This window comes from Phalangium opilio, unplaced genomic scaffold (genome assembly GCF_054372755.1).
Source record: "Phalangium opilio isolate 3A_F unplaced genomic scaffold, DU_Popi_V2 ptg000090l_1, whole genome shotgun sequence".
Taxonomy (NCBI): domain Eukaryota; kingdom Metazoa; phylum Arthropoda; class Arachnida; order Opiliones; family Phalangiidae; genus Phalangium; species Phalangium opilio.
The window spans coordinates 2,312,624-2,330,720 of record NW_028324195.1 but is presented as its reverse complement, the minus strand read 5'-3'; the positions used below and the strand labels follow the sequence as shown (position 1 = coordinate 2,330,720).

Here is an 18,097-nt window from a genome sequence, read left to right as displayed (position 1 = left end):
TGAGGGCGTGGGTTCGAATCCCACTTCTGACACGATATGTTTTATGAAATTAACTGGAAGAGATGTAATTTATAAAACGTCCCAATTGAATGAATCCAAGTCAGGGTGGCCGAGCGGTCTAAGGCGCCAGACTCAAGGGGCTAAGTTTCCTTCGTTCACAGCGTGAATCTGTGTATTCTGGTCCTCGTATGAGGGCGTGGGTTCGAATCCTACTTCTGACACGATATGTTTTATGAAATTAACTGGAAGAGATGTAATTTATAAAACATCCATATTAGAGGTGACCACGTCAGGATGGCGGAGCGGTCTAAGGCGCAAGACTCAAGGGGCGTTGTTTCTTTCGTTCACAACGTGAATCTGTGTATTCTGGTCCTCGTATGAGGGCGTGGGTTCGAATCCCACTTCTGACACGATATGTTTTATGAAATTAAATAGAATAGATGTAATTTATAAAACGTCCAAAATAGAGGTGACCACGTCAGGATGGCGGAGTGGTCTAAGGCGCAAGAGTCAAGGGGCGTAGTTTCTTTCGTTCACAACGTGAATCTGTGTATTCTGGTCCTCTTATGAGGGCGTGGGTTCGAATCCCACTTCTGACACGAAGTGTTTGATGAATTTAACTGGAAGAGATGTAATTTATAAAACGTCCAAATTAGAAGTGACCACGTCAGGATGGCGGAGCGGTCTAAGGCGCAAGACTCAAGGGGCGTAGTTTCTTTCGTTCACAACGTGAATCTGTGGATTCTGCTCCTCGTATGAGGGCGTGGGTTCGAATCCCACTTCTTACACGATATGTTTTATGAAATTAAAAGGAAGAGATGTAATTTATAAAACGTCCAAATTAAGAGTGACCACGTCAGGATGGCGGATCGGTCTAAGGCGCAAGACTCAAGGGGCGTAGTTTCTCTCGTTCACAACGTGAATCTGTGTATTCTGGTCCTCGTATGAGGGCGTGGGTTCGAATCCCACTTCTGACACGATATGTTTTATGAAATTAACTGGAAGAGATGTAATTTATAAAACGTCCCAATTGAATGAATGCAAGTCAGGGTGGCCGAGCGGTCTAAGGCGCCAGGCTCAAGGGGCTCAGTTTCCTTCGTTCACAACGTGAATCTGTGTATTCTGGTCCTCGTATGAGGGCGTGGGTTCGAATCCCACTTCTGACACGATATAATTTATGAAATTAAATAGAATAGATGTAATTTATAAAACGTCCCAATTGAAATAATCCATGTCAGGATGGCCGAGCGGTCTAAGGCGCCAGACTCAAGGGGCTCAGTTTCCTTTGTTCACAACGTGAATCTGTGTATTCTGGTCCTCTTATGAGGGCGTGGGTTCGAATCCCACTTCTAACACGAAGTGGTTGATGAAATTAACTGGAAGAGATGTAATTTATAAAACGTCCAATTTAGAAGTGACCACGTCAGGATGGCGGAGCGGTCTAAGGCGCAAGACTCAAGGGGCGTAGTTTCTTTCGTTCACAACGTGAATCTGTGTATTCTGGTCCTCCTATGAGGGCGTGGGTTCGAATCCCACTTCTGACACGATATGTTTTATGAAATTAACTGGAAGAGATGTAATTTATAAAACGTCCCAATTGAATGAATCCAAGTCAGGATGGCCGAGCGGTCTAAGGCGCCAGACTCAAGGGGCTCAGTTTCCTTCGTTCACAACGTGAATCTGTGTATTCTGGTCCTCGTATGAGGGCGTGGGTTCGAATCCTACTTCTGACACGATATGTTTTATGAAATTAACTGGAAGAGATGTAATTTATAAAACGTCCATATTAGAGGTGACCACGTCAGGATGGCGGAGCGGTCTAAGGCGCAAGACTCAAGGGGCGTAGTTTCTTTCGTTCACAACGTGAATCTGTGTATTCTGGTCCTCGTATGAGGGCGTGGATTCAAATCCCACTTCTGACACGATATGTTTTATGAAATTAACTGGAAGAGATGTAATTTATAAAACGTCCAAATTAGAAGAGACCACGTCAGGATGGCAGAGCGGTCTAAGACGCCAGACTAAAGGGGCTTAGTTTCTTTCGTTCACAACGTGAATCTGTGTATTCTGGTCCTCGTATGAGAGCGTGGGTTCGAATCCCACTTCTGACACGATATGTTTTATGAAATTAACTGGAAGAGATGTAATTTATAAAACGTCCCAATTGAAAGAATCCATGTCAGGATGGCCGAGCGGTCTAAGGCGCCAGACTCAAGGGGCTCAGTTTCCTTCGTTCACAACGTGAATCTGTGTATTCTGGTCGTCGTATGAGGGCGTGGGTTCGAATCCCACTTCTGACACGATATGTTTTATGAAATTAAATAGAATAGATGTAATTTATAAAACGTCCCAATTGAAAGAATCCATGTCAGGATGGCCGAGCGGTCTAAGGCGCCAGACTCAAGGGGCTCAGTTTCCTTCGTTCACAACGTGAATCTGTGTATTCTGGTCCTCTTATGAGGGCGTGGGTTCGAATCCCACTTCTGACACGAAGTGGTTGATGAAATTAACTGGAAGAGATGTAATTTATAAAACGTCCAATTTAGAAGTGACCAAGTCAGGATGGCGGAGCGGTCTAAGGCGCAAGACTCAAGGGGCGTAGTTTCTTTCGTTCACAACGTGAATCTGTGTATTCTGGTCCTCCTATGAGGGCGTGGGTTCAAATCCCACTTCTGACACGATATGTTTTATGAAATTAACTGGAAGAGATGTAATTTATAAAACGTCCAAATTAGAAGAGACCACGTCAGGATGGCAGAGCGGTCTAAGACGCCAGACTAAAGGGGCTTAGTTTCTTTCGTTCACAACGTGAATCTGTGTATTCTGGTCCTCGTATGAGGGCGTGGGTTCGAATCCCACTTCTGACACGATATGTTTTATGAAATTAACTGGAAGAGATGTAATTTATAAAACGTCCCAATTGAAAGAATCCATGTCAGGATGGCCGAGCGGTCTAAGGCGCCAGACTCAAGGGGCTCAGTTTCCTTCGTTCACAACGTGAATCTGTGTATTCTGGTCGTCGTATGAGGGCGTGGGTTCGAATCCCACTTCTGACACGATATGTTTTATGAAATTAACTGGAAGAGATGTAATTTATAAACTCCCCAATTGAAAGAATCCATGTCAGGATGGTCACTTCTAATTTGGACGTTTTATAAATTACATCTCTTCCAGTTAATTTCATAAAACATATCGTGTCAGAAGTGGGATTCGAACCCACGCCCTCATACGAGGACCAGAATACACAGATTCACGTTGTGAACGAAGGAAACTTAGCCCCTTGAGTCTGGCGCCTTAGACCGCTCGGCCACCCTGACTTGGATTCATTCAATTGGGACGTTTTATAAATTACATCTCTTCCAGTTAATTTCATAAAACATATCGTGTCAGAAGTGGGATTCGAACCCACGCCCTCATACGAGGACCAGAATACACAGATTCACGTTGTGAACGAAAGAAACTAAGCCCCTTTAGTCTGGCGTCTTAGACCGCTCCGCCATCCTGACGTGGTCTCTTCTAATTTGGACGTTTTATAAATTACATCTCTTCCAGTTAATTTCATAAAACATATCGTGTCAGAAGTGGGATTTGAACCCACGCCCTCATACGAGGACCAGAATACACAGATTCACGTTGTGAACGAAGGAAAATGAGCCCCTTGAGTGTGGCGCCTTAGACCGCTCGGCCATCCTGACATGGATTCTTTCAATTGGGACGTTTTATAAATTACATCTATTCTATTTAATTTCATAAAACATATCGTGTCAGAAGTGGGATTCGAACCCACGCCCTCATACGAGGACCAGAATACACAGATTCACGTTGTGAACGAAACAAACTACGCCCCTTGAGTCTTGCGCCTTAGACCGCTCCGCCATCCTGACGTGGTCACTTCTAATTTGGACGTTTTATAAATTACATCTCTTCCATTTAATTTCATCAACCACTTCGTGTCAGAAGTGGGATTCGAACCCACGCCCTCATAAGAGGACCAGAATACACAGATTCACGTTGTGAACGAAGGAAACTGAGCCCCTTGAGTCTGGCGCCTTAGACCGCTCGGCCACCCTGACTTGGATTCATACAATTGGGACGTTTTATAAATTACATCTCTTCCAGTTAATTTCACAAAACATATCGTGTCAGAAGTGCGATTTGAACCCACTTCCTCATACGAGGACCAGAATACACAGATTCACGTTGTGAACGAAACAAACTACGCCCCTTGAGTCTTGCGCCTTAGACCGCTCCGCCATCCTGACGTGGTCACTTCTAATTTGGACGTTTTATAAATTACATCTCTTCCATTTAATTTCATCAACCACTTCGTGTCAGAAGTGGGATTCGAACCCACGCCCTCATAAGAGGACCAGATTACACAGATTCACGTTGTGAACGAAGAAAACTGAGCCCCTTGAGTCTGGCGCCTTAGACCGCTCGGCCATCCTGACTTGGATTCATTCAATTGGGACGTTTTATAAATTACATCTCTTCCAGTTAATTTCATAAAACATATCGTGTCAGAAGTGGGATTCGAACCAACGCCCTCATACGAGGACCAGAATACACAGATTCACGTTGTGAACGAAAGAAACTACGCCCCTTGACTCTTGCGCCTTAGACCGCTCCGCCATCCTGACGTGGTCACCTCTAATTTGGACGTTTTATAAATTACATCTATTCCAGTTAATTTCATAAAACATATCGTGTCAGAAGTGGGATTCGAACCCACGCCCTCATACGAGGACCAGAATACACAGATTCACGTTGTGAACGAAGGAATCTGAGCCCCTTGAGTCTGGCGCCTTAGACCGCTCGGCCACCCTGACTTGGATTCATTCAATTGGGACGTTTTATAAATTAAATCTCTTCCAGTTAATTTCATAAAACATATCGTGTCAGAAGTGGGATTCGAACCCACGCCCTCATACGAGGACCAGAATACACAGATTCACGTTGTGAACGAAGGAAACTTAGCCCCTTGAGTCTGGCGCCTTAGACCGCTCGGCCACCCTGACTTGGATTCATTCAATTGGGACGTTTTATAAATTACATCTCTTCCAGTTAATTTCATAAAACATATCGTGTCAGAAGTGGGATTCGAACCCACGCCCTCATACGAGGACCAGAATACACAGATTCACGTTGTGAACGAAGGAAACTGAGCCCCTTGAGTCTGGCGCCTTAGACCGCTCGGCCATCCTGAAATGGATTCTTTCAATTGGGACGTTTTATAAATTACATCTCTTCCAGTTAATTTCATAAAACATATCGTGTCAGAAGTGGGATTCGAACCCACGCCCTCATACGAGGACCAGAATACACAGATTCACGTTGTGAACGAAAGAAACTAAGCCCCTTTAGTCTGGCGTCTTAGACCGCTCCGCCATCCTGACGTGGTCTTTTCTAATTTGGACGTTTTATAAATTACATCTCTTCCAGTTAATTTCATAAAACATATCGTGTCAGAAGTGGGATTTGAACCCACGCCCTCATACGAGGACCAGAATACACAGATTCACGTTGTGAACGAAAGAAACTACGCCCCTTGAGTCTTGCGCCTTAGACCGCTCCGCCATCCTGACGTGGTCACTTCTAATTTGGACGTTTTATAAATTACATCTCTTCCAGTTAATTTCATAAAACATATCGTGTCAGAAGTGGGATTCGAACCCACGCCCTCATACGAGGACCAGAATACACAGATTCACGTTGTGAACGAAGGAAACTTAGCCCCTTGAGTCTGGCGCCTTAGACCGCTCGGCCACCCTGACTTGGATTCATTCAATTGGGACGTTTTATAAATTACATCTCTTCCAGTTAATTTCATAAAACATATCGTGTCAGAAGTGGGATTCGAACCCACGCCCTCATACGAGGACCAGAATACACAGATTCACGTTGTGAACGAAAGAAACTAAGCCCCTTTAGTCTGGCGTCTTAGACCGCTCCGCCATCCTGACGTGGTCTCTTCTAATTTGGACGTTTTATAAATTACATCTCTTCCAGTTAATTTCATAAAACATATCGTGTCAGAAGTGGGATTTGAACCCACGCCCTCATACGAGGACCAGAATACACAGATTCACGTTGTGAACGAAGGAAAATGAGCCCCTTGAGTGTGGCGCCTTAGACCGCTCGGCCATCCTGACATGGATTCTTTCAATTGGGACGTTTTATAAATTACATCTATTCTATTTAATTTCATAAAACATATCGTGTCAGAAGTGGGATTCGAACCCACGCCCTCATACGAGGACCAGAATACACAGATTCACGTTGTGAACGAAACAAACTACGCCCCTTGAGTCTTGCGCCTTAGACCGCTCCGCCATCCTGACGTGGTCACTTCTAATTTGGACGTTTTATAAATTACATCTCTTCCATTTAATTTCATCAACCACTTCGTGTCAGAAGTGGGATTCGAACCCACGCCCTCATAAGAGGACCAGATTACACAGATTCACTTTGTGAACGAAGAAAACTGAGCCCCTTGAGTCTGGCGCCTTAGACCGCTCGGCCATCCTGACTTGGATTCATTCAATTGGGACGTTTTATAAATTACATCTCTTCCAGTTAATTTCATAAAACATATCGTGTCAGAAGTGGGATTCGAACCAACGCCCTCATACGAGGACCAGAATACACAGATTCACGTTGTGAACGAAAGAAACTACGCCCCTTGACTCTTGCGCCTTAGACCGCTCCGCCATCCTGACGTGGTCACCTCTAATTTGGACGTTTTATAAATTACATCTATTCCAGTTAATTTCATAAAACATATCGTGTCAGAAGTGGGATTCGAACCCACGCCCTCATACGAGGACCAGAATACACAGATTCACGTTGTGAACGAAGGATTCTGAGCCCCTTGAGTCTGGCGCCTTAGACCGCTCGGCCACCCTGACTTGGATTCATTCAATTGGGACGTTTTATAAATTAAATATCTTCCAGTTAATTTCATAAAACATATCGTGTCAGAAGTGGGATTCGAACCCACGCCCTCATACGAGGACCAGAATACACAGATTCACGTTGTGAACGAAAGAAACTACGCCCCTTGAGTCTTGCGCCTTAGACCGCTCCGCCATCCTGACGTGGTCTCTTCTAATTTGGACGTTTTATAAATTACATCTCTTCCAGTTAATTTCATAAAACATATCGTGTCAGAAGTGGGATTTGAACCCACGCCCTCATACGAGGACCAGAATACACAGATTCACGTTGTGAACGAAGGAAAATGAGCCCCTTGAGTGTGGCGCCTTAGACCGCTCGGCCATCCTGAAATGGATTCTTTCAATTGGGACGTTTTATAAATTACATCTATTCTATTTAATTTCATAAAACATCGTGTCAGAAGTGGGATTCGAACCCACGCCCTCATACGAGGACCAGAATACACAGATTCACGTTGTGAACGAAACAAACTACGCCCCTTGAGTCTTGCGCCTTAGACCGCTCCGCCATCCTGACGTGGTCACTTCTAATTTGGACGTTTTATAAATTACATCTCTTCCATTTAATTTCATCAACCACTTCGTGTCAGAAGTGGGATTCGAACCCACGCCCTCATAATAGGACCAGATTACACAGATTCACGTTGTGAACGAAGAAAACTGAGCCCCTTGAGTCTGGCGCCTTAGACCGCTCGGCCATCCTGACTTGGATTCATTCAATTGGGACGTTTTATAAATTACATCTCTTCCAGTTAATTTCATAAAACATATCGTGTCAGAAGTGGGATTCGAACCAACGCCCTCATACGAGGACCAGAATACACAGATTCACGTTGTGAACGGAAGAAACTACGCCCCTTGACTCTTGCGCCTTAGACCGCTCCGCCATCCTGACGTGGTCACCTCTAATTTGGACGTTTTATAAATTACATCTATTCCAGTTAATTTCATAAAACATATCGTGTCAGAAGTGGGATTCGAACCCACGCCCTCATACGAGGACCAGAATACACAGATTCACGTTGTGAACGAAGGAATCTGAGCCCCTTGAGTCTGGCGCCTTAGACCGCTCGGCCATCCTGACGTGGTCACTTCTAATTTGGACGTTTTATAAATTACATCTCTTCCAGTTAATTTCATCAACCACTTCGTGTCAGAAGTGGGATTCGAACCCACGCCCTCATAAGAGGACCAGAATACACAGATTCACGTTGTGAACGAAGGAAAATGAGCCCCTTGAGTCTGGCGCCTTAGACCGCTCGGCCACCCTGACTTGGATTCATTCAATTGGGACGTTTTATAAATTACATCTCTTCCAGTTAATTTCATAAAACATATCGTGTCAGAAGTGGGATTCGAACCCACGCCCTCATACGAGGACCAGAATACACAGATTCACGTTGTGAACGAAGGAAACTTAGCCCCTTGAGTCTGGCGCCTTAGACCGCTCGGCCACCCTGACTTGGATTCAGTCAATTGGGACGTTTTATAAATTACATCTCTTCCAGTTAATTTCATAAAACATATCGTGTCAGAAGTGGGATTTGAACCCACGGCCTCATACGAGGACCAGAATACACAGATTCACGTTGTGAACGAAGGAAACTGAGCCCCTTGAGTCTAGCGCCTTAGACCGCTCGGCCACCCTGACTTGGATTCATTCAATTGGGACGTTTTATAAATTACATCTCTTCCAGTTAATTTCATAAAACATATCGTGTCAGAAGTGGGATTCGAACCCACGCCCTCATAAGAGGACCAGAATACACAGATTCACGTTGTGAACGAAGGAAACTGAGCCCCTTGAGTCTGGCGCCTTAGACCGCTCGGCCATCCTGAAATGGATTCTTTCAATTGGGACGTTTTATAAATTACATCTCTTCCAGTTAATTTCATAAAACATATCGTGTCAGAAGTGGGATTCGAACCCACGCCCTCATACGAGGACCAGAATACACAGATTCACGTTGTGAACGAAAGAAACTAAGCCCCTTTAGTCTGGCGTCTTAGACCGCTCCGCCATCCTGACGTGGTCTTATCTAATTTGGACGTTTTATAAATTACATCTCTTCCAGTTAATTTCATAAAACATATCGTGTCAGAAGTGGTATTTGAACCCACGCCCTCATACGAGGACCAGAATACACAGATTCACGTTGTGAACGAAAGAAACTACGCCCCTTGAGTCTGGCGCCTTAGACCGCTCGGCCACCCTGACTTGGATTCATTCAATTGGGACGTTTTATAAATTACATCTCTTCCAGTTAATTTCATAAAACATATCGTGTCAGAAGTGGGATTCGAACCCACGCCCTCCTACGAGGACCAGAATACACAGATTCACGTTGTGAACGAAAGAAACTAAGCCCCTTTAGTCTGGCGTCTTAGACCGCTCCGCCATCCTGACGTGGTCTCTTCTAATTTGGACGTTTTATAAATTACATCTCTTCCAGTTAATTTCATAAAACATATCGTGTCAGAAGTGGTATTTGAACCCACGCCCTCATACGAGGACCAGAATACACAGATTCACGTTGTGAACGAAAGAAACTACGCCCCTTGAGTCTGGCGCCTTAGACCGCTCGGCCACCCTGACTTGGATTCATTCAATTGGGACGTTTTATAAATTACATCTCTTCCAGTTAATTTCATAAAACATATCGTGTCAGAAGTGGGATTCGAACCCACGCCCTCATACGAGGACCAGAATACACAGATTCACGTTGTGAACGAAAGAAACTAAGCCCCTTTAGTCTGGCGTCTTAGACCGCTCCGCCATCCTGACGTGGTCTCTTCTAATTTGGACGTTTTATAAATTACATCTCTTCCAGTTAATTTCATAAAACATATCGTGTCAGAAGTGGGATTTGAACCCACGCCCTCATACGAGGACCAGAATACACAGATTCACGTTGTGAACGAAGGAAAATGAGCCCCTTGAGTGTGGCGCCTTAGACCGCTCGGCCATCCTGACATGGATTCTTTCAATTGGGACGTTTTATAAATTACATCTATTCTATTTAATTTCATAAAACATATCGTGTCAGAAGTGGGATTCGAACCCACGCCCTCATACGAGGACCAGAATACACAGATTCACGTTGTGAACGAAACAAACTACGCCCCTTGAGTCTTGCGCCTTAGACCGCTCCGCCATCCTGACGTGGTCACTTCTAATTTGGACGTTTTATAAATTACATCTCTTCCATTTAATTTCATCAACCACTTCGTGTCAGAAGTGGGATTCGAACCCACGCCCTCATAAGAGGACCAGATTACACAGATTCACGTTGTGAACGAAGAAAACTGAGCCCCTTGAGTCTGGCGCCTTAGACCGCTCGGCCATCCTGACTTGGATTCATTCAATTGGGACGTTTTATAAATTACATCTCTTCCAGTTAATTTCATAAAACATATCGTGTCAGAAGTGGGATTCGAACCAACGCCCTCATACGAGGACCAGAATACACAGATTCACGTTGTGAACGAAAGAAACTACGCCCCTTGACTCTTGCGCCTTAGACCGCTCCGCCATCCTGACGTGGTCACCTCTAATTTGGACGTTTTATAAATTACATCTATTCCAGTTAATTTCATAAAACATATCGTGTCAGAAGTGGGATTCGAACCCACGCCCTCATACGAGGACCAGAATACACAGATTCACGTTGTGAACGAAGGATTCTGAGCCCCTTGAGTCTGGCGCCTTAGACCGCTCGGCCACCCTGAAATGGATTCTTTCAATTGGGACGTTTTATAAATTACATCTCTTCCAGTTAATTTCATAAAACATATCGTGTCAGAAGTGGGATTCGAACCCACGCCCTCATACGAGGACCAGAATACACAGATTCACGTTGTGAACGAAGGAAACTTAGCCCCTTGAGTCTGGCGCCTTAGACCGCTCGGCCACCCTGACTTGGATTCATTCAATTGGGACGTTTTATAAATTACATCTCTTCCAGTTAATTTCATAAAACATATCGTGTCAGAAGTGGGATTTGAACCCACGGCCTCATACGAGGACCAGAATACACAGATTCACGTTGTGAACGAAGGAAACTGAGCCCCTTGAGTCTAGCGCCTTAGACCGCTCGGCCACCCTGACTTGGATTCATTCAATTGGGACGTTTTATAAATTACATCTCTTCCAGTTAATTTCATAAAACATATCGTGTCAGAAGTGGGATTCGAACCCACGCCCTCATAAGAGGACCAGAATACACAGATTCACGTTGTGAACGAAGGAAACTGAGCCCCTTGAGTCTGGCGCCTTAGACCGCTCGGCCATCCTGAAATGGATTCTTTCAATTGGGACGTTTTATAAATTACATCTCTTCCAGTTAATTTCATAAAACATATCGTGTCAGAAGTGGGATTCGAACCCACGCCCTCATACGAGGACCAGAATACACAGATTCACGTTGTGAACGAAAGAAACTAAGCCCCTTTAGTCTGGCGTCTTAGACCGCTCCGCCATCCTGACGTGGTCTTTTCTAATTTGGACGTTTTATAAATTACATCTCTTCCAGTTAATTTCATAAAACATATCGTGTCAGAAGTGGTATTTGAACCCACGCCCTCATACGAGGACCAGAATACACAGATTCACGTTGTGAACGAAAGAAACTACGCCCCTTGAGTCTGGCGCCTTAGACCGCTCGGCCACCCTGACTTGGATTCATTCAATTGGGACGTTTTATAAATTACATCTCTTCCAGTTAATTTCATAAAACATATCGTGTCAGAAGTGGGATTCGAACCCACGCCCTCCTACGAGTACCAGAATACACAGATTCACGTTGTGAACGAAAGAAACTAAGCCCCTTTAGTCTGGCGTCTTAGACCGCTCCGCCATCCTGACGTGGTCTCTTCTAATTTGGACGTTTTATAAATTACATCTCTTCCAGTTAATTTCATAAAACATATCGTGTCAGAAGTGGGATTTGAACCCACGCCCTCATACGAGGACCAGATTACACAGATTCACGTTGTGAACGAAGAAAACTGAGCCCCTTGAGTCTGGCGCCTTAGACCGCTCGGCCATCCTGACTTGGATTCATTCAATTGGGACGTTTTATAAATTACATCTCTTCCAGTTAATTTCATAAAACATATCGTGTCAGAAGTGGGATTCGAACCAACGCCCTCATACGAGGACCAGAATACACAGATTCACGTTGTGAACGGAAGAAACTACGCCCCTTGACTCTTGCGCCTTAGACCGCTCCGCCATCCTGACGTGGTCACCTCTAATTTGGACGTTTTATAAATTACATCTATTCCAGTTAATTTCATAAAACATATCGTGTCAGAAGTGGGATTCGAACCCACGCCCTCATACGAGGACCAGAATACACAGATTCACGTTGTGAACGAAGGAATCTGAGCCCCTTGAGTCTGGCGCCTTAGACCGCTCGGCCATCCTGACGTGGTCACTTCTAATTTGGACGTTTTATAAATTACATCTCTTCCAGTTAATTTCATCAACCACTTCGTGTCAGAAGTGGGATTCGAACCCACGCCCTCATAAGAGGACCAGAATACACAGATTCACGTTGTGAACGAAGGAAAATGAGCCCCTTGAGTCTGGCGCCTTAGACCGCTCGGCCACCCTGACTTGGATTCATTCAATTGGGACGTTTTATAAATTACATCTCTTCCAGTTAATTTCATAAAACATATCGTGTCAGAAGTGGGATTCGAACCCACGCCCTCATACGAGGACCAGAATACACAGATTCACGTTGTGAACGAAGGAAACTTAGCCCCTTGAGTCTGGCGCCTTAGACCGCTCGGCCACCCTGACTTGGATTCATTCAATTGGGACGTTTTATAAATTACATCTCTTCCAGTTAATTTCATAAAACATATCGTGTCAGAAGTGGGATTTGAACCCACGGCCTCATACGAGGACCAGAATACACAGATTCACGTTGTGAACGAAGGAAACTGAGCCCCTTGAGTCTAGCGCCTTAGACCGCTCGGCCACCCTGACTTGGATTCATTCAATTGGGACGTTTTATAAATTACATCTCTTCCAGTTAATTTCATAAAACATATCGTGTCAGAAGTGGGATTCGAACCCACGCCCTCATAAGAGGACCAGAATACACAGATTCACGTTGTGAACGAAGGAAACTGAGCCCCTTGAGTCTGGCGCCTTAGACCGCTCGGCCATCCTGAAATGGATTCTTTCAATTGGGACGTTTTATAAATTACATCTCTTCCAGTTAATTTCATAAAACATATCGTGTCAGAAGTGGGATTCGAACCCACGCCCTCATACGAGGACCAGAATACACAGATTCACGTTGTGAACGAAAGAAACTAAGCCCCTTTAGTCTGGCGTCTTAGACCGCTCCGCCATCCTGACGTGGTCTTTTCTAATTTGGACGTTTTATAAATTACATCTCTTCCAGTTAATTTCATAAAACATATCGTGTCAGAAGTGGTATTTGAACCCACGCCCTCATACGAGGACCAGAATACACAGATTCACGTTGTGAACGAAAGAAACTACGCCCCTTGAGTCTGGCGCCTTAGACCGCTCGGCCACCCTGACTTGGATTCATTCAATTGGGACGTTTTATAAATTACATCTCTTCCAGTTAATTTCATAAAACATATCGTGTCAGAAGTGGGATTCGAACCCACGCCCTCCTACGAGGACCAGAATACACAGATTCACGTTGTGAACGAAAGAAACTAAGCCCCTTTAGTCTGGCGTCTTAGACCGCTCCGCCATCCTGACGTGGTCTCTTCTAATTTGGACGTTTTATAAATTACATCTCTTCCAGTTAATTTCATAAAACATATCGTGTCAGAAGTGGGATTTGAACCCACGCCCTCATACGAGGACCAGAATACACAGATTCACGTTGTGAACGAAAGAAACTACGCCCCTTGAGTCTTGCGCCTTAGACCGCTCCGCCATCCTGACGTGGTCACTTCTAATTTGGACGTTTTATAAATTACATCTCTTCCAGTTAATTTCATCAACCACTTCGTGTCAGAAGTGGGATTCGAACCCACGCCCTCATAAGAGGACCAGAATACACAGATTCACGTTGTGAACGAAGGAAAATGAGCCCCTTGAGTCTGGCGCCTTAGACCGCCCGGCCACCCTGACTTGGATTCATTCAATTGGGACGTTTTATAAATTACATCTCTTCCAGTTAATTTCATAAAACATATCGTGTCAGAAGTGGGATTTGAACCCACGGCCTCATACGAGGACCAGAATACACAGATTCACGTTGTGAACGAAGGAAACTGAGCCCCTTGAGTCTAGCGCCTTAGACCGCTCGGTCACCCTGACTTGGATTCATTCAATTGGGACGTTTTATAAATTACATCTCTTCCAGTTAATTTCATAAAACATATCGTGTCAGAAGTGGGATTCGAACCCACGCCCTCATACGAGGACCAGAATACACAGATTCACGTTGTGAACGAAGGAAACTTAGCCCCTTGAGTCTGGCGCCTTAGACCGCTCGGCCACCCTGACTTGGATTCATTCAATTGGGACGTTTTATAAATTACATCTCTTCCAGTTAATTTCATAAAACATATCGTGTCAGAAGTGGGATTTGAACCCACGGCCTCATACGAGGACCAGAATACACAGATTCACGTTGTGAACGAAGGAAACTGAGCCCCTTGAGTCTAGCGCCTTAGACCGCTCGGCCACCCTGACTTGGATTCATTCAATTGGGACGTTTTATAAATTACATCTCTTCCAGTTAATTTCATAAAACATATCGTGTCAGAAGTGGGATTCGAACCCACGCCCTCATACGAGGACCAGAATACACAGATTCACGTTGTGAACGAAAGAAACTAAGCCCCTTGAGTCTTGCGCCTTAGACCGCTCCGCCATCCTGACGTGGTCACTTCTAATTTGGACGTTTTATAAATTACATCTCTTCCAGTTAATTTCATCAACCACTTCGTGTCAGAAGTGGGATTCGAACCCACGCCCTCATAAGAGGACCAGAATACACAGATTCACGTTGTGAACGAAGGAAAATGAGCCCCTTGAGGTTGGCGCCTTAGACCGCTCGGCCACCCTGACTTGGATTCATTCAATTGGGACGTTTTATAAATTACATCTATTCTAGTTAATTTCATAAAACATATCGTGTCAGAAGTGGGATTTGAACCCACGGCCTCATACGAGGACCAGGATACACAGATTCACGTTGTGAACGAAGGAAACTGAGCCCCTTGAGTCTAGCGCCTTAGACCGCTCGGCCACCCTGACTTGGATTCATTCAATTGGGACGTTTTATAAATTACATCTCTTCCAGTTAATTTCATAAAACATATCGTGTCAGAAGTGGGATTCGAACCCACGCCCTCATACGAGGACCAGAATACACAGATTCACGTTGTGAACGAAAGAAACTAAGCCCCTTTAGTCTGGCGTCTTAGACCGCTCCGCCATCCTGACGTGGTCTCTTCTAATTTGGACGTTTTATAAATTACATCTCTTCCAGTTAATTGCATAAAACATATCGTGTCAGAAGTGGGATTTGAACCCACGCCCTCATACGAGGACCAGAATACACAGATTCACGTTGTGAACGAAAGAAACTACGCCCCTTGAGTCTTGCGCCTTAGACCGCTCCGCCATCCTGACGTGGTCACTTCTAATTTGGACGTTTTATAAATTACATCTCTTCCAGTTAATTTCATAAAACATATCGTGTCAGAAGTGGGATTCGAACCCACGCCCTCATACGAGGACCAGAATACACAGATTCACGTTGTGAACGAAAGAAACTAAGCCCCTTTAGTCTGGCGTCTTAGACCGCTCCGCCATCCTGACGTGGTCTCTTCTAATTTGGACGTTTTATAAATTACATCTCTTCCAGTTAATTTCATCAACCACTTCGTGTCAGAAGTGGGATTCGAACCCACGCCCTCATAAGAGGACCAGAATACACAGATTCACGTTGTGAACGAAGGAAAATGAGCCCCTTGAGGTTGGCGCCTTAGACCGCTCGGCCACCCTGACTTGGATTCATTCAATTGGGACGTTTTATAAATTACATCTATTCTAGTTAATTTCATAAAACATATCGTGTCAGAAGTGGGATTTGAACCCACGGCCTCATACGAGGACCAGAATACACAGATTCACGTTGTGAACGAAGGAAACTTAGCCCCTTGAGTCTGGCGCCTTAGACCGCTCGGCCACCCTGACTTGGATTCATTCAATTGGGACGTTTTATAAATTACATCTCTTCCAGTTAATTTCATAAAACATATCGTGTCAGAAGTGGGATTCGAACCCACGCCCTCATACGAGGACCAGAATACACAGATTCACGTTGTGAACGATAGAAACTGAGCCCCTTGAGTCTGGCGCCTTAGACCGCTCGGCCATCCTGACATGGATTCTTTCAATTGGGACGTTTTATAAATTACATCTCTTCCAGTTAATTTCATAAAACATATCGTGTCAGAAGTGGAATTCGAACCCACGCCCTCATACGAGGACCAGAATACACAGATTCACGTTGTGAACGAAAGAAACTAAGCCCCTTTAGTCTGGCGTCTTAGACCGCTCCGCCATCCTGACGTGGTCTCTTCTAATTTGGACGTTTTATAAATTACATCTCTTCCAGTTAATTTCATCAACCACTTCGTGTCAGAAGTGGGATTCGAACCCACGCCCTCATAAGAGGACCAGAATACACAGATTCACGTTGTGAACGAAGGAAAATGAGCCCCTTGAGGTTGGCGCCTTAGACCGCTCGGCCACCCTGACTTGGATTCATTCAATTGGGACGTTTTATAAATTACATCTATTCTAGTTAATTTCATAAAACATATCGTGTCAGAAGTGGGATTTGAACCCACGGCCTCATACGAGGACCAGAATACACAGATTCACGTTGTGAACGAAGGAAACTTAGCCCCTTGAGTCTGGCGCCTTAGACCGCTCGGCCACCCTGACTTGGATTCATTCAATTGGGACGTTTTATAAATTACATCTCTTCCAGTTAATTTCATAAAACATATCGTGTCAGAAGTGGGATTCGAACCCACGCCCTCATACGAGGACCAGAATACACAGATTCACGTTGTGAACGAAAGAAACTAAGCCCCTTGAGTCTTGCGCCTTAGACCGCTCCGCCATCCTGACGTGGTCACTTCTAATTTGGACGTTTTATAAATTACATCTCTTCCAGTTAATTTCATCAACCACTTCGTGTCAGAAGTGGGATTCGAACCCACGCCCTCATAAGAGGACCAGAATACACAGATTCACGTTGTGAACGAAGGAAAATGAGCCCCTTGAGGTTGGCGCCTTAGACCGCTCGGCCACCCTGACTTGGATTCATTCAATTGGGACGTTTTATAAATTACATCTATTCTAGTTAATTTCATAAAACATATCGTGTCAGAAGTGGGATTTGAACCCACGGCCTCATACGAGGACCAGGATACACAGATTCACGTTGTGAACGAAGGAAACTGAGCCCCTTGAGTCTAGCGCCTTAGACCGCTCGGCCACCCTGACTTGGATTCATTCAATTGGGACGTTTTATAAATTACATCTCTTCCAGTTAATTTCATAAAACATATCGTGTCAGAAGTGGGATTCGAACCCACGCCCTCATACGAGGACCAGAATACACAGATTCACGTTGTGAACGAAAGAAACTAAGCCCCTTTAGTCTGGCGTCTTAGACCGCTCCGCCATCCTGACGTGGTCTCTTCTAATTTGGACGTTTTATAAATTACATCTCTTCCAGTTAATTGCATAAAACATATCGTGTCAGAAGTGGGATTTGAACCCACGCCCTCATACGAGGACCAGAATACACAGATTCACGTTGTGAACGAAAGAAACTACGCCCCTTGAGTCTTGCGCCTTAGACCGCTCCGCCATCCTGACGTGGTCACTTCTAATTTGGACGTTTTATAAATTACATCTCTTCCAGTTAATTTCATCAACCACTTCGTGTCAGAAGTGGGATTCGAACCCACGCCCTCATAAGAGGACCAGAATACACAGATTCACGTTGTGAACGAAGGAAAATGAGCCCCTTGAGTCTGGCGCCTTAGACCGCCCGGCCACCCTGACTTGGATTCATTCAATTGGGACGTTTTATAAATTACATCTC

At 44.7% G+C, this 18,097-nt stretch overlaps 37 non-coding genes across 37 annotated transcripts; 3 read left to right on the top strand and 34 right to left on the bottom strand.

Moving 5' to 3' along the window:
* The first annotated feature begins 1,989 nt into the window (after positions 1–1,989).
* Positions 1,990–2,111, top strand: TRNAF-AAA (transfer RNA phenylalanine (anticodon AAA)). Its single transcript has 2 exons — positions 1,990–2,027; positions 2,066–2,111. It is a non-coding gene; the product is annotated as a tRNA-Phe (tRNA).
* A 256-nt stretch (positions 2,112–2,367) lies between these two features.
* Positions 2,368–2,489, top strand: TRNAL-CAA (transfer RNA leucine (anticodon CAA)). Its single transcript has 2 exons — positions 2,368–2,405; positions 2,444–2,489. It is a non-coding gene; the product is annotated as a tRNA-Leu (tRNA).
* Positions 2,490–2,745: 256 nt separating this feature from the next.
* TRNAF-AAA (transfer RNA phenylalanine (anticodon AAA)) lies at positions 2,746–2,867 on the top strand. Its single transcript has 2 exons — positions 2,746–2,783; positions 2,822–2,867. It is a non-coding gene; the product is annotated as a tRNA-Phe (tRNA).
* Positions 2,868–3,195: 328 nt separating this feature from the next.
* On the bottom strand, positions 3,196–3,317 carry TRNAL-CAA (transfer RNA leucine (anticodon CAA)). The gene is made up of 2 exons: positions 3,280–3,317; positions 3,196–3,241 (listed from the first exon to the last, which is right to left on the bottom strand). It is a non-coding gene; the product is annotated as a tRNA-Leu (tRNA).
* Positions 3,318–3,384: 67 nt separating this feature from the next.
* On the bottom strand, positions 3,385–3,506 carry TRNAF-AAA (transfer RNA phenylalanine (anticodon AAA)). The gene is made up of 2 exons: positions 3,469–3,506; positions 3,385–3,430 (listed from the first exon to the last, which is right to left on the bottom strand). It is a non-coding gene; the product is annotated as a tRNA-Phe (tRNA).
* A 445-nt stretch (positions 3,507–3,951) lies between these two features.
* Positions 3,952–4,073, bottom strand: TRNAL-CAA (transfer RNA leucine (anticodon CAA)). The gene is made up of 2 exons: positions 4,036–4,073; positions 3,952–3,997 (listed from the first exon to the last, which is right to left on the bottom strand). It is a non-coding gene; the product is annotated as a tRNA-Leu (tRNA).
* Positions 4,074–4,329: 256 nt separating this feature from the next.
* TRNAL-CAA (transfer RNA leucine (anticodon CAA)) lies at positions 4,330–4,451 on the bottom strand. Its single transcript has 2 exons — positions 4,414–4,451; positions 4,330–4,375 (listed from the first exon to the last, which is right to left on the bottom strand). It is a non-coding gene; the product is annotated as a tRNA-Leu (tRNA).
* A 256-nt stretch (positions 4,452–4,707) lies between these two features.
* On the bottom strand, positions 4,708–4,829 carry TRNAL-CAA (transfer RNA leucine (anticodon CAA)). The gene is made up of 2 exons: positions 4,792–4,829; positions 4,708–4,753 (listed from the first exon to the last, which is right to left on the bottom strand). It is a non-coding gene; the product is annotated as a tRNA-Leu (tRNA).
* Positions 4,830–4,896: 67 nt separating this feature from the next.
* TRNAL-CAA (transfer RNA leucine (anticodon CAA)) lies at positions 4,897–5,018 on the bottom strand. The gene is made up of 2 exons: positions 4,981–5,018; positions 4,897–4,942 (listed from the first exon to the last, which is right to left on the bottom strand). It is a non-coding gene; the product is annotated as a tRNA-Leu (tRNA).
* Positions 5,019–5,274: 256 nt separating this feature from the next.
* TRNAF-AAA (transfer RNA phenylalanine (anticodon AAA)) lies at positions 5,275–5,396 on the bottom strand. Its single transcript has 2 exons — positions 5,359–5,396; positions 5,275–5,320 (listed from the first exon to the last, which is right to left on the bottom strand). It is a non-coding gene; the product is annotated as a tRNA-Phe (tRNA).
* A 256-nt stretch (positions 5,397–5,652) lies between these two features.
* TRNAL-CAA (transfer RNA leucine (anticodon CAA)) lies at positions 5,653–5,774 on the bottom strand. Its single transcript has 2 exons — positions 5,737–5,774; positions 5,653–5,698 (listed from the first exon to the last, which is right to left on the bottom strand). It is a non-coding gene; the product is annotated as a tRNA-Leu (tRNA).
* Positions 5,775–5,841: 67 nt separating this feature from the next.
* TRNAF-AAA (transfer RNA phenylalanine (anticodon AAA)) lies at positions 5,842–5,963 on the bottom strand. Its single transcript has 2 exons — positions 5,926–5,963; positions 5,842–5,887 (listed from the first exon to the last, which is right to left on the bottom strand). It is a non-coding gene; the product is annotated as a tRNA-Phe (tRNA).
* A 445-nt stretch (positions 5,964–6,408) lies between these two features.
* On the bottom strand, positions 6,409–6,530 carry TRNAL-CAA (transfer RNA leucine (anticodon CAA)). The gene is made up of 2 exons: positions 6,493–6,530; positions 6,409–6,454 (listed from the first exon to the last, which is right to left on the bottom strand). It is a non-coding gene; the product is annotated as a tRNA-Leu (tRNA).
* A 256-nt stretch (positions 6,531–6,786) lies between these two features.
* Positions 6,787–6,908, bottom strand: TRNAL-CAA (transfer RNA leucine (anticodon CAA)). The gene is made up of 2 exons: positions 6,871–6,908; positions 6,787–6,832 (listed from the first exon to the last, which is right to left on the bottom strand). It is a non-coding gene; the product is annotated as a tRNA-Leu (tRNA).
* Positions 6,909–7,540: 632 nt separating this feature from the next.
* On the bottom strand, positions 7,541–7,662 carry TRNAL-CAA (transfer RNA leucine (anticodon CAA)). Its single transcript has 2 exons — positions 7,625–7,662; positions 7,541–7,586 (listed from the first exon to the last, which is right to left on the bottom strand). It is a non-coding gene; the product is annotated as a tRNA-Leu (tRNA).
* Positions 7,663–7,918: 256 nt separating this feature from the next.
* On the bottom strand, positions 7,919–8,040 carry TRNAL-CAA (transfer RNA leucine (anticodon CAA)). The gene is made up of 2 exons: positions 8,003–8,040; positions 7,919–7,964 (listed from the first exon to the last, which is right to left on the bottom strand). It is a non-coding gene; the product is annotated as a tRNA-Leu (tRNA).
* Positions 8,041–8,107: 67 nt separating this feature from the next.
* On the bottom strand, positions 8,108–8,229 carry TRNAL-CAA (transfer RNA leucine (anticodon CAA)). Its single transcript has 2 exons — positions 8,192–8,229; positions 8,108–8,153 (listed from the first exon to the last, which is right to left on the bottom strand). It is a non-coding gene; the product is annotated as a tRNA-Leu (tRNA).
* A 67-nt stretch (positions 8,230–8,296) lies between these two features.
* TRNAL-CAA (transfer RNA leucine (anticodon CAA)) lies at positions 8,297–8,418 on the bottom strand. Its single transcript has 2 exons — positions 8,381–8,418; positions 8,297–8,342 (listed from the first exon to the last, which is right to left on the bottom strand). It is a non-coding gene; the product is annotated as a tRNA-Leu (tRNA).
* Positions 8,419–8,863: 445 nt separating this feature from the next.
* On the bottom strand, positions 8,864–8,985 carry TRNAF-AAA (transfer RNA phenylalanine (anticodon AAA)). The gene is made up of 2 exons: positions 8,948–8,985; positions 8,864–8,909 (listed from the first exon to the last, which is right to left on the bottom strand). It is a non-coding gene; the product is annotated as a tRNA-Phe (tRNA).
* Positions 8,986–9,241: 256 nt separating this feature from the next.
* Positions 9,242–9,363, bottom strand: TRNAF-AAA (transfer RNA phenylalanine (anticodon AAA)). Its single transcript has 2 exons — positions 9,326–9,363; positions 9,242–9,287 (listed from the first exon to the last, which is right to left on the bottom strand). It is a non-coding gene; the product is annotated as a tRNA-Phe (tRNA).
* A 256-nt stretch (positions 9,364–9,619) lies between these two features.
* Positions 9,620–9,741, bottom strand: TRNAF-AAA (transfer RNA phenylalanine (anticodon AAA)). Its single transcript has 2 exons — positions 9,704–9,741; positions 9,620–9,665 (listed from the first exon to the last, which is right to left on the bottom strand). It is a non-coding gene; the product is annotated as a tRNA-Phe (tRNA).
* A 445-nt stretch (positions 9,742–10,186) lies between these two features.
* Positions 10,187–10,308, bottom strand: TRNAL-CAA (transfer RNA leucine (anticodon CAA)). The gene is made up of 2 exons: positions 10,271–10,308; positions 10,187–10,232 (listed from the first exon to the last, which is right to left on the bottom strand). It is a non-coding gene; the product is annotated as a tRNA-Leu (tRNA).
* A 445-nt stretch (positions 10,309–10,753) lies between these two features.
* Positions 10,754–10,875, bottom strand: TRNAL-CAA (transfer RNA leucine (anticodon CAA)). Its single transcript has 2 exons — positions 10,838–10,875; positions 10,754–10,799 (listed from the first exon to the last, which is right to left on the bottom strand). It is a non-coding gene; the product is annotated as a tRNA-Leu (tRNA).
* Positions 10,876–11,320: 445 nt separating this feature from the next.
* On the bottom strand, positions 11,321–11,442 carry TRNAF-AAA (transfer RNA phenylalanine (anticodon AAA)). Its single transcript has 2 exons — positions 11,405–11,442; positions 11,321–11,366 (listed from the first exon to the last, which is right to left on the bottom strand). It is a non-coding gene; the product is annotated as a tRNA-Phe (tRNA).
* Positions 11,443–11,887: 445 nt separating this feature from the next.
* Positions 11,888–12,009, bottom strand: TRNAL-CAA (transfer RNA leucine (anticodon CAA)). Its single transcript has 2 exons — positions 11,972–12,009; positions 11,888–11,933 (listed from the first exon to the last, which is right to left on the bottom strand). It is a non-coding gene; the product is annotated as a tRNA-Leu (tRNA).
* A 256-nt stretch (positions 12,010–12,265) lies between these two features.
* TRNAL-CAA (transfer RNA leucine (anticodon CAA)) lies at positions 12,266–12,387 on the bottom strand. Its single transcript has 2 exons — positions 12,350–12,387; positions 12,266–12,311 (listed from the first exon to the last, which is right to left on the bottom strand). It is a non-coding gene; the product is annotated as a tRNA-Leu (tRNA).
* Positions 12,388–12,454: 67 nt separating this feature from the next.
* On the bottom strand, positions 12,455–12,576 carry TRNAL-CAA (transfer RNA leucine (anticodon CAA)). The gene is made up of 2 exons: positions 12,539–12,576; positions 12,455–12,500 (listed from the first exon to the last, which is right to left on the bottom strand). It is a non-coding gene; the product is annotated as a tRNA-Leu (tRNA).
* A 67-nt stretch (positions 12,577–12,643) lies between these two features.
* TRNAL-CAA (transfer RNA leucine (anticodon CAA)) lies at positions 12,644–12,765 on the bottom strand. The gene is made up of 2 exons: positions 12,728–12,765; positions 12,644–12,689 (listed from the first exon to the last, which is right to left on the bottom strand). It is a non-coding gene; the product is annotated as a tRNA-Leu (tRNA).
* Positions 12,766–13,210: 445 nt separating this feature from the next.
* Positions 13,211–13,332, bottom strand: TRNAF-AAA (transfer RNA phenylalanine (anticodon AAA)). The gene is made up of 2 exons: positions 13,295–13,332; positions 13,211–13,256 (listed from the first exon to the last, which is right to left on the bottom strand). It is a non-coding gene; the product is annotated as a tRNA-Phe (tRNA).
* A 256-nt stretch (positions 13,333–13,588) lies between these two features.
* TRNAF-AAA (transfer RNA phenylalanine (anticodon AAA)) lies at positions 13,589–13,710 on the bottom strand. The gene is made up of 2 exons: positions 13,673–13,710; positions 13,589–13,634 (listed from the first exon to the last, which is right to left on the bottom strand). It is a non-coding gene; the product is annotated as a tRNA-Phe (tRNA).
* Positions 13,711–14,344: 634 nt separating this feature from the next.
* On the bottom strand, positions 14,345–14,466 carry TRNAL-CAA (transfer RNA leucine (anticodon CAA)). The gene is made up of 2 exons: positions 14,429–14,466; positions 14,345–14,390 (listed from the first exon to the last, which is right to left on the bottom strand). It is a non-coding gene; the product is annotated as a tRNA-Leu (tRNA).
* Positions 14,467–15,289: 823 nt separating this feature from the next.
* TRNAF-AAA (transfer RNA phenylalanine (anticodon AAA)) lies at positions 15,290–15,411 on the bottom strand. The gene is made up of 2 exons: positions 15,374–15,411; positions 15,290–15,335 (listed from the first exon to the last, which is right to left on the bottom strand). It is a non-coding gene; the product is annotated as a tRNA-Phe (tRNA).
* A 256-nt stretch (positions 15,412–15,667) lies between these two features.
* TRNAF-AAA (transfer RNA phenylalanine (anticodon AAA)) lies at positions 15,668–15,789 on the bottom strand. Its single transcript has 2 exons — positions 15,752–15,789; positions 15,668–15,713 (listed from the first exon to the last, which is right to left on the bottom strand). It is a non-coding gene; the product is annotated as a tRNA-Phe (tRNA).
* Positions 15,790–16,045: 256 nt separating this feature from the next.
* On the bottom strand, positions 16,046–16,167 carry TRNAL-CAA (transfer RNA leucine (anticodon CAA)). The gene is made up of 2 exons: positions 16,130–16,167; positions 16,046–16,091 (listed from the first exon to the last, which is right to left on the bottom strand). It is a non-coding gene; the product is annotated as a tRNA-Leu (tRNA).
* Positions 16,168–16,234: 67 nt separating this feature from the next.
* TRNAL-CAA (transfer RNA leucine (anticodon CAA)) lies at positions 16,235–16,356 on the bottom strand. The gene is made up of 2 exons: positions 16,319–16,356; positions 16,235–16,280 (listed from the first exon to the last, which is right to left on the bottom strand). It is a non-coding gene; the product is annotated as a tRNA-Leu (tRNA).
* A 445-nt stretch (positions 16,357–16,801) lies between these two features.
* Positions 16,802–16,923, bottom strand: TRNAL-CAA (transfer RNA leucine (anticodon CAA)). The gene is made up of 2 exons: positions 16,886–16,923; positions 16,802–16,847 (listed from the first exon to the last, which is right to left on the bottom strand). It is a non-coding gene; the product is annotated as a tRNA-Leu (tRNA).
* A 634-nt stretch (positions 16,924–17,557) lies between these two features.
* On the bottom strand, positions 17,558–17,679 carry TRNAF-AAA (transfer RNA phenylalanine (anticodon AAA)). The gene is made up of 2 exons: positions 17,642–17,679; positions 17,558–17,603 (listed from the first exon to the last, which is right to left on the bottom strand). It is a non-coding gene; the product is annotated as a tRNA-Phe (tRNA).
* Positions 17,680–18,097: the final 418 nt, after the last annotated feature.